The following is a 14,229-nucleotide window of genomic DNA, read 5'->3' on the forward strand; positions in this document are numbered from 1 at the left end:
AATATGTAACATTTTAGGAATCAGAAAGCTGATAATCTACCCTTAGTTTTAACATTTACTTTCACCAAACTTCCCCCAAAATACACCACCACTTTGAGTCATGCAATACATGATTGTCAGAAGAAAATATGAGATAATGCTATAGAATTTACTTTGTAATAACATTATAAATATCATTGTTAATGTGAATTAAATGTAATCAGATTCCAATTTCACAAAGTTGCATATTTTATGGATGCTCTTAAATGTTGACTATCAGTTTACAAAAATTTTATTTTTTCAAAGTCTCTGTGAATAAACAAATCACAAATAATTGCACAAATACTATGGTAAATTAGATTAAATGCAGTTATAATGTCACAAGTAACTTTAAAAAATATTCAATATGGGCATCATATTTTCAAGAACTCTGAAAGCTATCAAAATGTATCTATCCTTCTGAAAAGCTAACAAGTAACCTGATGCAGTTTCGTGGATGCTTACAGAAGAGATGAGACTTCTGTACACAGTAGGTTGGATGAATTTCAAGTTGATGTCAGTACCTTCTGTTTCCCCAAGTCTGATTAGGCAACGTGAAGCGGTCCAGGTGGAGGTTGAACACCTGGTAGATTTGCTTCTCAGTTGAGGATCCCTGAGCTTGGGAAACCCAGATCTTTTAAAGGGGCTACCAGCAACATAACAAACCTTTGACGTGAAGGGAGACATTACCTTTTCTATTGTGGAGCACAATCTAATGTGGCCCCTGTTTTCTTCCTTCATAGGAAACACAGTTGACCCTTGAAAAACACACATTTTGAACTATGGCCCAGTTACACGTGGATTTTTTCAATAAAGTTACACCATGTGTGTCTGCCTCTCTTGCGTCCTCTTCCACCTCCTCCACTTCTTCTGCCTCTGCCAACCCTGTTAGAGCAAGAAAAACCCCTCCACTTTTTCCTCCTCCTCAGCCTATTCAATGTGAAGAAAAGGATGAATATCTTTACAATGATCAACTTCTATTTTATGAAGAGTAAACATGTTTTCTTTTTGTTATTATTTTCTTAAAAACATTTTCTGTTTTCTAGCTTGCTTTATGATAATAATATATAGTGAATATAACATAAAATATGTATTAATTATTTATATTAAAGGAAAGACTCATGATCAATAGTGATATTTATATTTTAAGACAGTCAAAAGTTATACCTGGATAGTCAATTGCATGAGGAGTCAGTGCACCTAGCCCCTGCATTCTTCAAGAGTCAATTGTACTAGCTCAATCTTCCATGACTGATGTTACATAAGCATCCTTAAAAAGATACTTAAGGACAAAAGCTGACGCAAGACATGCAGAATTGTGAGATCCATGAAAAAAAACTCATTACATAAATCAGCAAATTAAACCTCCTGTTTAGAATGTCTCCTACTTATTGAAATAAATTGGTCCTACTCGGTCTATGCATTATGCTTATTAATACTCGTATTGTCAAGATATTGTTTAATAAATTCAATCTTAATATGTAATCAGCATAATATATTTGGGAGAGGAGGTATTAAATCCAATAGCAATCACAGTAAAAACAAAAATGCCATTGAAAGAAAACAGATATTATATGCCTTGCAAAGGCTTCTGCAGTGAATTCTCCTTAAACATTATTTCATCCAATAATAGCACCGATTCTTAACCTACTGCAGTAAAACTCAGCTGCAGCTGACTGTCTTAGGAAAGACAGACCTCGTACTAATGACAGGGTTCAATTATCTTTAGATAATTTTTCACTCCAAAGTTCTTCACATATGTATATAAGATAACATATTATTGTGTGTGTGAATTGAAACAATAATAAAACATTTTCAGTATTTTTTATTTTCTTATATATTGTAATATATACTATGTTAATAAGTATCCTCATTTTCAATAATCCAAAAAGAATTGTTTTGATTATAAGATATTTGGAAATCAGCAAAAGTACATACCCAAATATATTTTTTATTCATTCATCAAATAGCATTTGATTTCTACTATGTGCTCGGTACTGTCCAGGATGTTAGTGGACATAACGATGAGAAAAACAAAACATCATGTATAAATATTCTGAATTTGATGAATAAGTAACAGTGAAATTTTATGTTTTTTTTTCTGCAAAATAATGTTTTTACAAAGAAAAAAACCCCAAAGCTTAGAATTGCAGAGAGAGTTTAAAGTAGTCCCTGAAAGGTAAGAGTCATAAGCCTGATGGTTAGTGCCTAAATATTGCACACACTTTCCCCTACGGCTTATTTGCTTTAAGGACATATTTCAAAATAGTAAAAGTGTAAAACTCTGTTTTATCTACATCTGATAAAGTGATGGCCTATGGAGCACCTCATTTCATCCAGACCAAACATCTTGAATGAACAGGGACTACCAAACATAGATATATCAGTGGGCATAAGTGGTTGCAGATAATAAATAAATATTGAATCACTTTCTCTCTTTCTCTTTTTCTCTCTCTCTCTGTGTGTGAATGTCTCTCTATATACACATATATATTTATATGTCAATATATTCAATATTTCTCTCTCTGTTTTTATATATGCACACATGTATATATGTGTGTATATGTATACATCAAATCAAAACAGAAAAATAAATGATATATATATTCTTTTACATTAAATTTTTGTTAAAAACCCTGCAAGTTTTCTGTGTTTTTATCTGAGATTGAAAATGGATTTCTCGGCCGGGCGCGGTGGCTCACGCCTGTAATCCCAGCACTTTGGGAGGCCGAGGCGGGTGGATCACGAGGTCAGGAGATCGAGACCACGGTGAAACCCCGTCTCTACTAAAAATACAAAAAATTAGCGGGGCATCATGGCGGGCGCCTGTAGTCCCAGCTACTCCGGAGGCTGACGCAGGAGAATGGCGTGAACCCGGGAGGCGGAGCTTGCAGTGAGCCGAGATTGCGCCACTGCACTCCAGCCTGGGCGACAGAGCGAGACTCCGTCTCAAAAAAAAAGAAAGAAAATGGATTTCTCTAGAAAATCAAATACCACATGTTCTCACTTATAAGTGGGAGCTAAACAATGAGTACATACAGACATAAAGGAGGAAACGATAAACACTGGGAACTACAAACGTGAGGAAGGAGAGGAGGAGACAAGGGTCCTACATATTGGATGCTAGCTACCAGGTACCATCTATCGGGTAGTATCTTCTGGGTACTACCTATTGAGTTCTGTGTTCATTATTCACGTGATGTGTTCAATAGAAGCCCAAACCCCAGCATTATGCAATATACCCATGTAACAAAACTGCACATGTACCTTCGAATCTAAAATATTTTTTTCAAAAAAGAAGCATTTATTATAGGAATAGTTTTCCTTTTTATTTTACATCACTTTTATTCATCTTATGGAAATACTATAATGTGTAATCTTCATTGGTTTAATGCTGCTGATATAGTCATGATTAGTGTAAATTCAGGTAATGTAATATGTGCTGTATTATATACATTGTTCATTTAATTTCTACCTCTTGGTGACAACAATATTGCCTAATGATTGGGTTCTAATTGTCTCTGCCAATTAATAATTGGCCCAACTAGAATAAGTGGGACATTTACATTATCTTTCTCCCTCTGATATAAGCCCGGGTCCTGAAAGGATAGAAACATGCATGTAAAAATTTTATATTATATTGAATTTCCAAAATATTTCTGGATACGCCTGCAGGTAAGTGTACCTGATAAGTCTTAATGTGATAATTGTCATGGTTGTTATGAGAGTATTCAATGAACCAATTTGATTTTTTCTCCCTTTCTTTTTCATTATGTTGAAATGCAGTAGTCTCCCCAAATTTGTGAGGGAGATGTTTCAAGATCTCCATTGGATGCCTGAAACCACAAATAGTACTTAATGAGAAATGTTAATGTATAAATCAGGCAGAGCAAGAGATTAACAAGAATATATAATAGTAAAATAGAACAATTATAACAGTATGGCAGTACAACTACTCTTATGCTTTGGGGCCATTATAAGCAAACTAAGGGTTACTTGAATGCAAGCATTTGTCAATCTGATAACCAAAAATGCTATGAAGTGACTCACAGGTGGGTAGGGTCTATACTGTGAATATGGTGCACAAAGGAAGGATACACACCCTGGGCAGAGTAGAACAGGATAGTACAAGATTTTATCATGATACTCAGAACAGCAAGCAATTTAAAACTTGTAAATTGTTTATTTCTGGAATTTTCCATTTATTATTGTCAGACCACAGTTGACAGGTAACTAAACCCATGAAAAGCAAAATCACAGATAAGCAGGTGGAATGACTGTAAATAGGATATATCACATTGTTCATATGAGAACAATTTTACTTCAGTATAAGAACTAGTCAAACACTTGTTACTTTTGAGAGTGAGGAGGCTATGACATCTGTTAAATAAAAAATATATTTCCACTGCCAACTCTGCTGAGACATATTCCTTAAGTCATCGCCAATCTAGGTATTTTGGTTCTAAACAGCTATACTGTTTTTTTTTAACATAACTATACATAGTTACACAATTAAATGTTTGCTAGATGATTGATTTAAAGTGGATCATAAGGTACGTAAGCAAGTAAATTATATAGAAATTTAAAACTGTATTTTTTGATTCAATGTATTCAAACAAAAATGATAGACTGGATGGATATATTGTGCCAGATAGTGTCTGCCACTCAGGATTCAGTTAAAAGAAAAAAAAAACATCCCTTCTTCCCTGAAACTAGAGACTCCCCCTTCCCAAGAGAAAGAAAAACGTGAAATGAAGACATGTTATAGATAATATGTACCATGTCTATATCTTGTTAAAATGAAAAATAACCTTTATGGAATATATATTTATAAAGCAAACAACAATATTACAATCTATTTTACGACTTCAAATCTGTGTATGTGTTTCAACAATAAATAATTTGTGTTATTTAAAATGATCATGTATTCAGTCTATTAAAAACACTTTTTTCTATTTTTCAAAAAATATATATTTATTTTGAAAATTGGAACACTTTAACCAAAATGAAAACACAATTTTCATGTGACCCAAAGATCTCAGAAACACAGAATAAGTTTTTTATTTTTTTTTTAAATTGAGAGCACGGGCTTGAGAGATTCAGGGAAAGAACCATAAATTAGAGAAGTCAATTTTGTTGGAAGCAGTGCCTTTGACAGATTCATGCCAAGATGAAAGAATAATTTTTGTTTTGAACAGTAGGTTGAAAGATTAATGATAAGAAATAGAAAAATCATTTTTATTGGGAGATGCAGGGCTAAGAGATTTGTGATTTAAGAATCTATTTTTTTCTTTTTTCATTCTTGGAATCTGATGGTCTAAGAGTATTTTTTTTAAGATCCTTTTAATTGCCCATAGTTTTTTTCTAGAAACCTCAGCTAATGATTTTGTAAGAGCTAAAGTCAAGTTTGCTGATAGTTTTCCCTTGCATTAAGGTTATTTTAAATAAATCGTAATAAAGTTACTTCCCAAATACATCTTTACTTCTGTATTTTCATCTGTTTATGTCAGAGTAAAACATGCAAAGATTCTGAGAGACTTAAATCACCAAAAGGTCAGCATTTGTGCCTGTTTTATTAAATTCTATATTTATCAGTCTTTGGGTGCCTCATACGAGAAAAATAAATATATATGCTGATAGCCATAAATACATATAAGTTCTTCTGTGTATTTATGGGTGATAATTTCCTGCCAGTAAAAAAAGTAAGACATATTTACCATTAACATGGTCTGTCATCAATTCTTTAAATTCTAGAGAGTTACTTTCCTTAGCATGCAATTTAGAAACTATTTTGAAGCCCCTGTATAATTATAAAAATATTAAAATTTGAAGCAATTGCATCGTATCAATTTAAAATTGAAAAGGGTTACATTATAGTATTCAAATTTTCCTATTTACAGTGGTGGCCCACAAAGGACAACACCCAATTCAGGGAATATGTTCACAGTATACTCCAGTGACTCTTTAGACTCAGATACAGCTGGACCTGAATCCTTGCTCTCCCAAGTTCTTCCTGTGGAAACTCCACCAGGTCCTTGAACCTCTTTAAATACTTTTCCTCATCTGTAAAATAAAAACACTACTAGTACACACTTCATTCACTTTTTATAAAGCTTAAATAAGGCGTTGTTTCTAAAGTAATTAGCATGGTGTCTAACACAGTGGGAAAAGTCAATAAGTGAGTAGAAATTACTTAGTAATTGTTGCCATTAGCGGTGTAGCAACGATAGGTAAATAAAATGCTTTGGATGATAACCCAGATATCTCCCTATATAGCTATTTCTTTTGATATGTCATTCGGCTGGATCTTTCAAAGAATATATTAAACATTGTTTCTTACATATGTTCTGGAAATAAATTAAAAAAAACTAATGCAGAAAATTCCTCAATATCACAAGATTTTTACAGTCTGTTTTTATTTTTCCATCTGCCATCTTTGGCAAATTTGCTTGTGTGGAACAGCATACTGGATTTTATTGTATTTTATTTTTTCTTTATTTTTAGCAGTTTTATTGAGATGTAATTCATATACCATACAACCCAACCATTTAAAGTGCACAATTCAATGGTCCTTAGTATGCTCACAGAGTTGTGTAACGGTCACTATAATCAATTTTAGAACATTTCCATCACCCCCAAAAGAAACTCTGTGCCCATTAGCAGTGACTTTCCTTCCCCCTCCAACCCTCATCCCCTCTTCACCCCAGGCAACCAGTAATCTACTTCTGTCTGTATGGATTTGCCTAATCTGGACATTTCATTTAAATTGAATCACACAATATTTGGTCTTTTGTGACTGGCTTCTTTCACTTAACATAATGTTTTACGGTTTATTCATATTGTAGCATATATCAATACTTCATTCCTTTCTAATATTAAATAATATTCCACTATATGAATATGCTGCATTTTATATAACTATTCATCAGTTGATGGGCATTTGAGATTTTTCACTTTTTGTCTATTATAAATGTTCTCATGAACATTCCTCTACAGGTTTTTCTGTGGACATATGTTTTCCTTTGCAATTCATTTTTTGTTTATTTTTTATTTATTTATTTTTGTATAAATTTAAGGGGCATAAGTGTGATTTTGTTCCATTGATATGTTGCATAATAGCTTTCAGTGTGTCCATCACCTGAAAAATATACACATGTACCCATAAAGTAATTTCTCATCACCCACTCCCCATTACTCTCCTACCTACTTTCATTGTATAATAGCTTTCAGTGTATCCATCACGTGAAAAATATACACTGTACCCATAAAGTAATTTATCGTCACTCACTCCCCATTACTCTCTCACCTTTCTAAGTTTCCACATTCTCTGTCCATGTGTACACATTATTTAGTTCCCAATTATAAGTGAGAACGTGCAGTATTTGACTTTACTTAAGATAACGGCCTCCAATTCCATCCATGTTGCTTCAAAAGATATGACCTCATTCTTTTTTATGGCTGAATAGTATTCCATTATGTATATATACCATCTTTTATTTATCCAGTCAACCAAAGATGGACACACAGATTGATTCCATAACTTTTCTATTGTAATTAATGCTGTAATAAACATATGAATGAAGGTATCTTTTTTATATAATGATTTTTTTTTCCTTTGGATATATACCCAGTAGTGGGATTTGATTTTAAACAAATAACAATAATTAACAAAATAATTATAAATCATCTGTAATCTCATAGTTATTGTTACACCTTCTATCTGCCTGTGACCTTATATTTCTAAATCTATAAAAATGTTCCTCATTATGAATGGCAAGGTTGAGTTCTATTTGTCCAATATTATTCCATGAAATTTATTTCTATAAGTTTTTGAGTCATTATAACAAGGATATGAGTTAGATAAGTATGATCCCTGTGCTAGTGTGCTAAGGATGCCATTACAAAGAACCACAGACTGAATGGCTTAAACAACAGAAATTAACATTGTCTCTGTTCTGTAGGCCAGGAGTCTAAGATCAAATTGACGGCAGGGCTTATTTCATTCTAAGGTCTCTTTCCTTGGTTTGTAGATAATGTTCTTCTTATGGTATCTACAAATGGTCTATTTTTTGTGTGCCTGTGTCCTAATCTCCTCTTCTTATAATGATGTCGGTCATGTTGGATTAAGGCATAACCTCGTGAGCACATTTAAACTTAACTATGTTTTTAAATACCTATCTCCAATTTCAGTCACATTCTGAGGTACTGCTGGAAATTAGAACTTCAACATATGATATCTGTGGAAACACAACACACCCTGTAACAATGCTTATTGTTAACAGATGAGACAAACAAAGAACAAAGAAAATTTGACCACGAGTACACGAGTAGCTATTATAATACTTGGGATTTTAACAAGTAATCTAACAACAAAGGCTAAATTTGTAGTGATGGTTAGACCAACTTTGCTAGAAATAAGTCAACAAATAATAGCCATGTCTGTGAAGCACCTGACTGTTTTTGCTATGGTAAAATCATAACTATTTCATTTTCCATCTGGCTGTCCAGTGCTCTAGCCTTTGATATACTACATCAAAGAGCGGAGGTGACCTAAAATATTACGGAATGTAAAGCGGAAAAAGAAAAACTTGATAACCAAAACATGTATGAAAATTTTTTATCCATAAAAATGTTTCATATAGAGTGAATCATTTGGATAAAGTATGTGCAAATACAGATGTTAAACGTCTTTCCTTCATATATAAAAAGAGATCATAGAAAAATGACAGAAAATAATAAACACTTAATAGATAAATGAAAAAAATTATACCAATAAGTAGCTCATTTAGTCATACAGTTCATTTAGACCTAATAAATTTTGATTAATGTTCCATCTCAAAAGTAAATATAATGAGGTAGAATTTTCCCATTAATTAAAAAAAAAAACACTTGTTTAAGAGGACCATCCAGTGTTAGTTGTCAAACAAAGTCATACTCCGTTAATGTCTGAAGGATGTATAAAGCTCACAGGAAATTAAATTGATAATACGCACAAAAAAATCCTTAAAATGTTTTTGCTTTTTGAACTAGGAGTCTTCCAGGAATGTAACACAATGAAATAGTATTAAATATATTATCAAATATTTTACAAACATAGTCATTTAAATGTTAGTTAAAATTAGTTGGAAATAACCTCAGTGGAAGGAAAGAAAATTATTTAGTAAAATTTTCACACTCATGTGATGTGAAATATCCTGTTATGTTTAAATGAGTTTGTTAAGAACAGGATAATATGAATATTATAATGTAAAAAATGAAGGGAAAAATTGAAAGGCTCAAAATGTAAATATTTTCCTTCCTGTGGAAAAATGTGAATGACTTTTAAATCCTTTTTTATATAAGTAGTATTTCGATACTTCAAAAATAAGTCAATATGAACAATCAAAATGAATTTAAAGCTATACAATTAAAAATCCTGTTTGAATTTTCTCACAGAGATTTTAAGAGTGCAGTATATAATTTTATCTAATCCCAAATTGGGATATGGTTAAAAATAAGTATAAATTTTGGGATCTGATGAACTGGAAGAAGGAAAAATTTAAATTTACATAAGAAATGTACTAATATTCCTCCATAAGGTCAGACCCATATATGAGCATAAACTAACCATTAACTAAAAGAGAGCATTTCAAGGATATTCTTATTCATTCATACATATTAATTGAAGACCTACTATGTAATAGACACGTTTGTTGGCACTGTGGATATCTAACAATCAAGATAGGAGAGAATCACTACTTTCAACATGAATTATTTGGCAGAGAGAGAGAGCGAGGCAAACATATAGGCATGTATATAATAAGTTAGATGAATTAGAAAAAAAAATGAGGTAAAAGTTTCTGGATCAGGATGAAATTTTAAATTTAATTTTGAATAAGGGATTCAAAGAAGGCCTCCATGAAAAGACATTTGAGTCACAAGTGGAAGGTGATGAGAAGCGAATCTCATGGATTTCTGGAGAAGAGATATTCTAGAAAGGATGGCAAGTTTCAAAGGCCTTGGAAAGGAAAGTGTCTGACGTGTTCAAAAAATAAGGCTAGTATGGCTAAAATTTTCTGAACAAAAAGGAGATTAGAGGTAGAAAAACCCAGGGTCACTCAGAGATCTTTATAAATATTAACTAGTTCACCTGGCTAAAAATTCTTCTAAGCCAACTGGTAATATATACACCAGCTCCATAACAACTACTTACAGATGAACTAAGTCTTGAAGAGTAGTTTTTATTATTTATTTTGCATTAAACCATTAGTTCCCATTATCTATAAAGACATGTTGAAATGCATTTTGTATGCTGCAGATGAATCTAAGTTTTTTCAGTTAGAACTATGAATGCTAATAATAAACAAATACACAGATAGCTTTCTAGAAATCTTTATTATTGAATTTTCCCTCGTATTTTAAAAGTTTATGTCACTTATATTTTGGATTTGAGAAAGACGACATGAGTTCACATGACATTCATCTGGGATATCTGCCACAAACTAATTTCTATAGCTATTTTTTTTCTTTCCAACTTTTATTTTAGGTTCGGTGTGTACATTTGTATGTGTGTTACATGAGTAAATTGTGAACCAGGGGTTTTGTGTACAGATAATTTTGTCACCCAGGTAATCAGCATAGTACCCAATATGTAGTTTTTCAATTATCACCCTTCTGCTGCCCTCTGCCCTCAGGTAGACCCCAGCGTCTATTGTTCCCGTTTTTGTGTTCACATGTACCCATTGTTTAACTCCCACTTATAAGTGAGAACATGCAGTATTTGGTTTTCTGTTCCCGTGTTAATTTGCTTAGGATAGATAATGCCCTCTAACTTCACTTGTGTTGCTGCAAAGGGCATGATTTCATTATTTTCATGGCTGTGTACTATTCTATTGTGCATATGCATCACATTTTCTTTATTCAGTCCACTGCTAATGGGCATCTAGGTTGCTTTCATGTCTTTGCTATTGTAAATAGTGCTGCAATGAACATACATGTGCATGTGTCTTTATTGTAGAATAATTTATATTCATTTGGATATATACCCAGAAGTGGGATAGCTAGGTCAAATGCTAGTTCTATTTTAAGTTCTTTGAGAAATCTCCAAATTGTTTTCCACAATGGCTGAACTAATTTACAATCCAACTGACAATGTATAAGCATTTCCCCTTCTCCACAACCTTACCAGCATGGGGTATTTCTGACTTTTTACTAATGGCCAATCTTTCCCGGTCGGTCCTGCAGATCCTAGCTGAGCGATGGATGAAAGGAGTACTCAGACACAGGTATGCAGTGTAAGAGCAGCTGGGGGCTTCTGGGCTCTAGTGGCCAAGGTGCAGCAGCAACCCCAAGAAGCTGAAGCTGCTTGCTTTTATTCAGAGCAGACATAATGCCAAAAGCCTGGAGCAAACACAATCTATGGGTAATTAACATTTATAGTTCCCCTTTCAGGGAACCTCACCTGCATGGATGATCAAAGGTTGGGTTCCTGGTCAACATAAGTACACAAGCCTGTTTAAGATAAATTCCCCTACACTTCCTTGTACCTACTCCTTGCCCTCTGCCTCAGGGTCAGAGAACAGCAGCCTTCAGCTATTCTCACCTGGAGCTTTGTAGAGCCTTCCAACCTTTCGGAAGGCCTGCTCCTTTCCCTATCATTTCTCCCACCACTCTGGTCAATTTCCTACACATTCTGACTGGTGTGAGATGGTTTATCACTGTGGTTTGATTTTCGTCTTGCCATGTTGAGCATTTTTCGTACGCTTGTTGGTTGCATGTATGTCTTTTTTGGAGAAGTGTCTGTTCATGTCCTTTGCCCATTTTTTTAAATGCGTTTCTTTGTTTTTTGCTTCTTGATTTCATTAAATTCTTTATAGATTTTGGATATAGACTGTATTAGTCCATTTTCTTGCTGCTGATAAAGATATACCTGAGACTGAGCAATTTACAAAATAAAGAAGTTTATTAGACTTACAATTCCATGTGACTGGAGAGGCCTCACAATCATGGTGGAAGGTAAAAGGCACATCTCACTTGGTGGCAGATAAGAGAAGAGGGCTTGTGCAGAAAAACTTCCCTTTTAAAACCGTCAGATCTCAGCCAGGCGTGGTGGCTCATGCCTGTAATCCCAGCACTTTGGGATGCCGAGGTGGATGGATCATGAGGTCAGGAGATTGAGACCATCCTGGCTAATATGGTGAAACCCTGTCTCTACTAAAAATACAAAAAATTAGCTGGGCATGGTGGCGGGTGCCTGTAGTCCCAGCTACTTAGGAGGCTGAGGCAGGAGAATGGTGTGAACCCAGGAGGTGGAGATTGCAGTGAGCCGAGATCATGCCACTGCATTCCAGCCTGGGTGACTGAGTGAGACTCTTTCTCAAAAAAATAAATAAATGAATAAATAAATACAATAAATAAATAAAACCATCAGATCTCATGAGACTTATTCACTGTCATGAGAACCACCATGAGAAAGACCTGCTCCCACGATTCAATTATCTCCCACTGGGTCCCTCCTACATCATATGGGAATTTAAGATGAAATTTTGGTGGGTAAACAGTCAAACCATATCATAGACCTTTGGTGGATGCATGCTTTGCAAATATTGTCTTCTATTTTGTAAGTTCTTGTTTAGCTCTGTTGATAGTTTCTTTTGCTGTGCAGAAGCTCTTAAGTTTAATCCAGTTCCACTTATCAATTTTTGTTTTTGTTGCAATTGGTTATGGAATCTTCAACATGAAATCATTGCCAGGGCCTATGTCCAGAGTGGTATTTCCTAGATTTTTATCTAGGGTTTTTATAGTTTTAGATCTTACATTTAAGTCTTTAATCCATCTTAAATTGATATTTGTACATGATGAAATGGGTCCAGTTTCAGTCTTCTGCATATGACTAGCCAGTTATCTCAGCGCTGTTTATTGAATAAGGAGTCTTTTCACCATTGCTTCTTGTTGTTGGTTTTGTCAAAGGTCAGATGGTTGTAGGTGTGTGGCTTTATTTCTTGGGTTTCTATCATACTGCATTAATCTATGTGTCTGATTTTGTACCAGTACCATGCTGTTTTAGTTACTGTAGCATTGTAGTATAGTTTGAAGTCAGGTAGTGTCATGCTTCTAACTTTCTTCTTTTCTTTTTGCTCAGGATTATCTTGGCTATTCAGTTTCTTTTACAGTTTTGCTGAATTTTTGTAAAGATTTTTCTAAATCTATCTATGGCCATACCACCCTGAACACACCTGATCTCATTTTAAAACTATTTCATAACTTATCCAAATATAATTACTATGATCATTTTTTTACAAACTTATTTTCTTACACTATGTCTCTTTTCATTGATTTCTTCTACTAACATGTTATTTAAATTCTACCTCATAACAACACTGTCATTTTTAAAAATATATGAGTGTGTGTATGTATATATGTTATATATATATATATACATTTAGAGCATGTATGTATGTGTGAGTGTGTGTATATATGGTGTAGATAAAATACATGAACTTTTTTTCCACATAGATGGTGTGAGGATGAGTACATGTAAAGAAAACTTTATCCAAAAACATCAATATTAAATCAAATTTTAATTTGCAAATTTTAATTCATATATAAAATATTTCCTAAATCTAAAAATGTTATGTTTTTCTATTTTTACATTAATATTTATTTCAAAATTAAATATATGGCAGAATTATGAATATTACTGATTAATGAATAATTTATACTAAAATAGCTTTCTTGTTCAAAGAAGGTGGGTTTTGAAAAGCGGTTTCTTTAGAGCAGAATGATTTATAATCCTTTGGGTATATACTCAGTAACGGGATTGCTGGGTCAAATGGTATTTCTAGTTCTAGATCCTTGAGGAGTCGCCACACTGTCTTCCATAATGTTTGAACTAATTTACATTCCCACCAACAGTGTAAATCTTTCCTATTTCTCCACATTCTCTCCAGCATCTGTTGTTTCCTGACTTTTTAATGATCACCATTCTAACTGGAGTGAGATGGTTTCTCATTGTGGTTTTGATTTCTCTAATGACCAGTGATGATAAGCTTTTTTTCATGTATCTTTTGGCTGCATAAGTGTCTTCTTTTGAGAAATGTCTGTTCATATCCTTCGCCCACTTTTTGATGAGGTTGTTTTCTTCTTGTAAATTTGTTTAAGTTCTTTGTTGATTCTGGATATTAGCCCTTTGTCAGATGAATAGATTGCAAACATTTTCTTTCGTTCTATATG

Source organism: Hylobates moloch, unplaced genomic scaffold, assembly GCF_009828535.3.
Source record: "Hylobates moloch isolate HMO894 unplaced genomic scaffold, HMol_V3 SCAFFOLD_17, whole genome shotgun sequence".
Lineage (NCBI taxonomy): Eukaryota > Metazoa > Chordata > Mammalia > Primates > Hylobatidae > Hylobates > Hylobates moloch.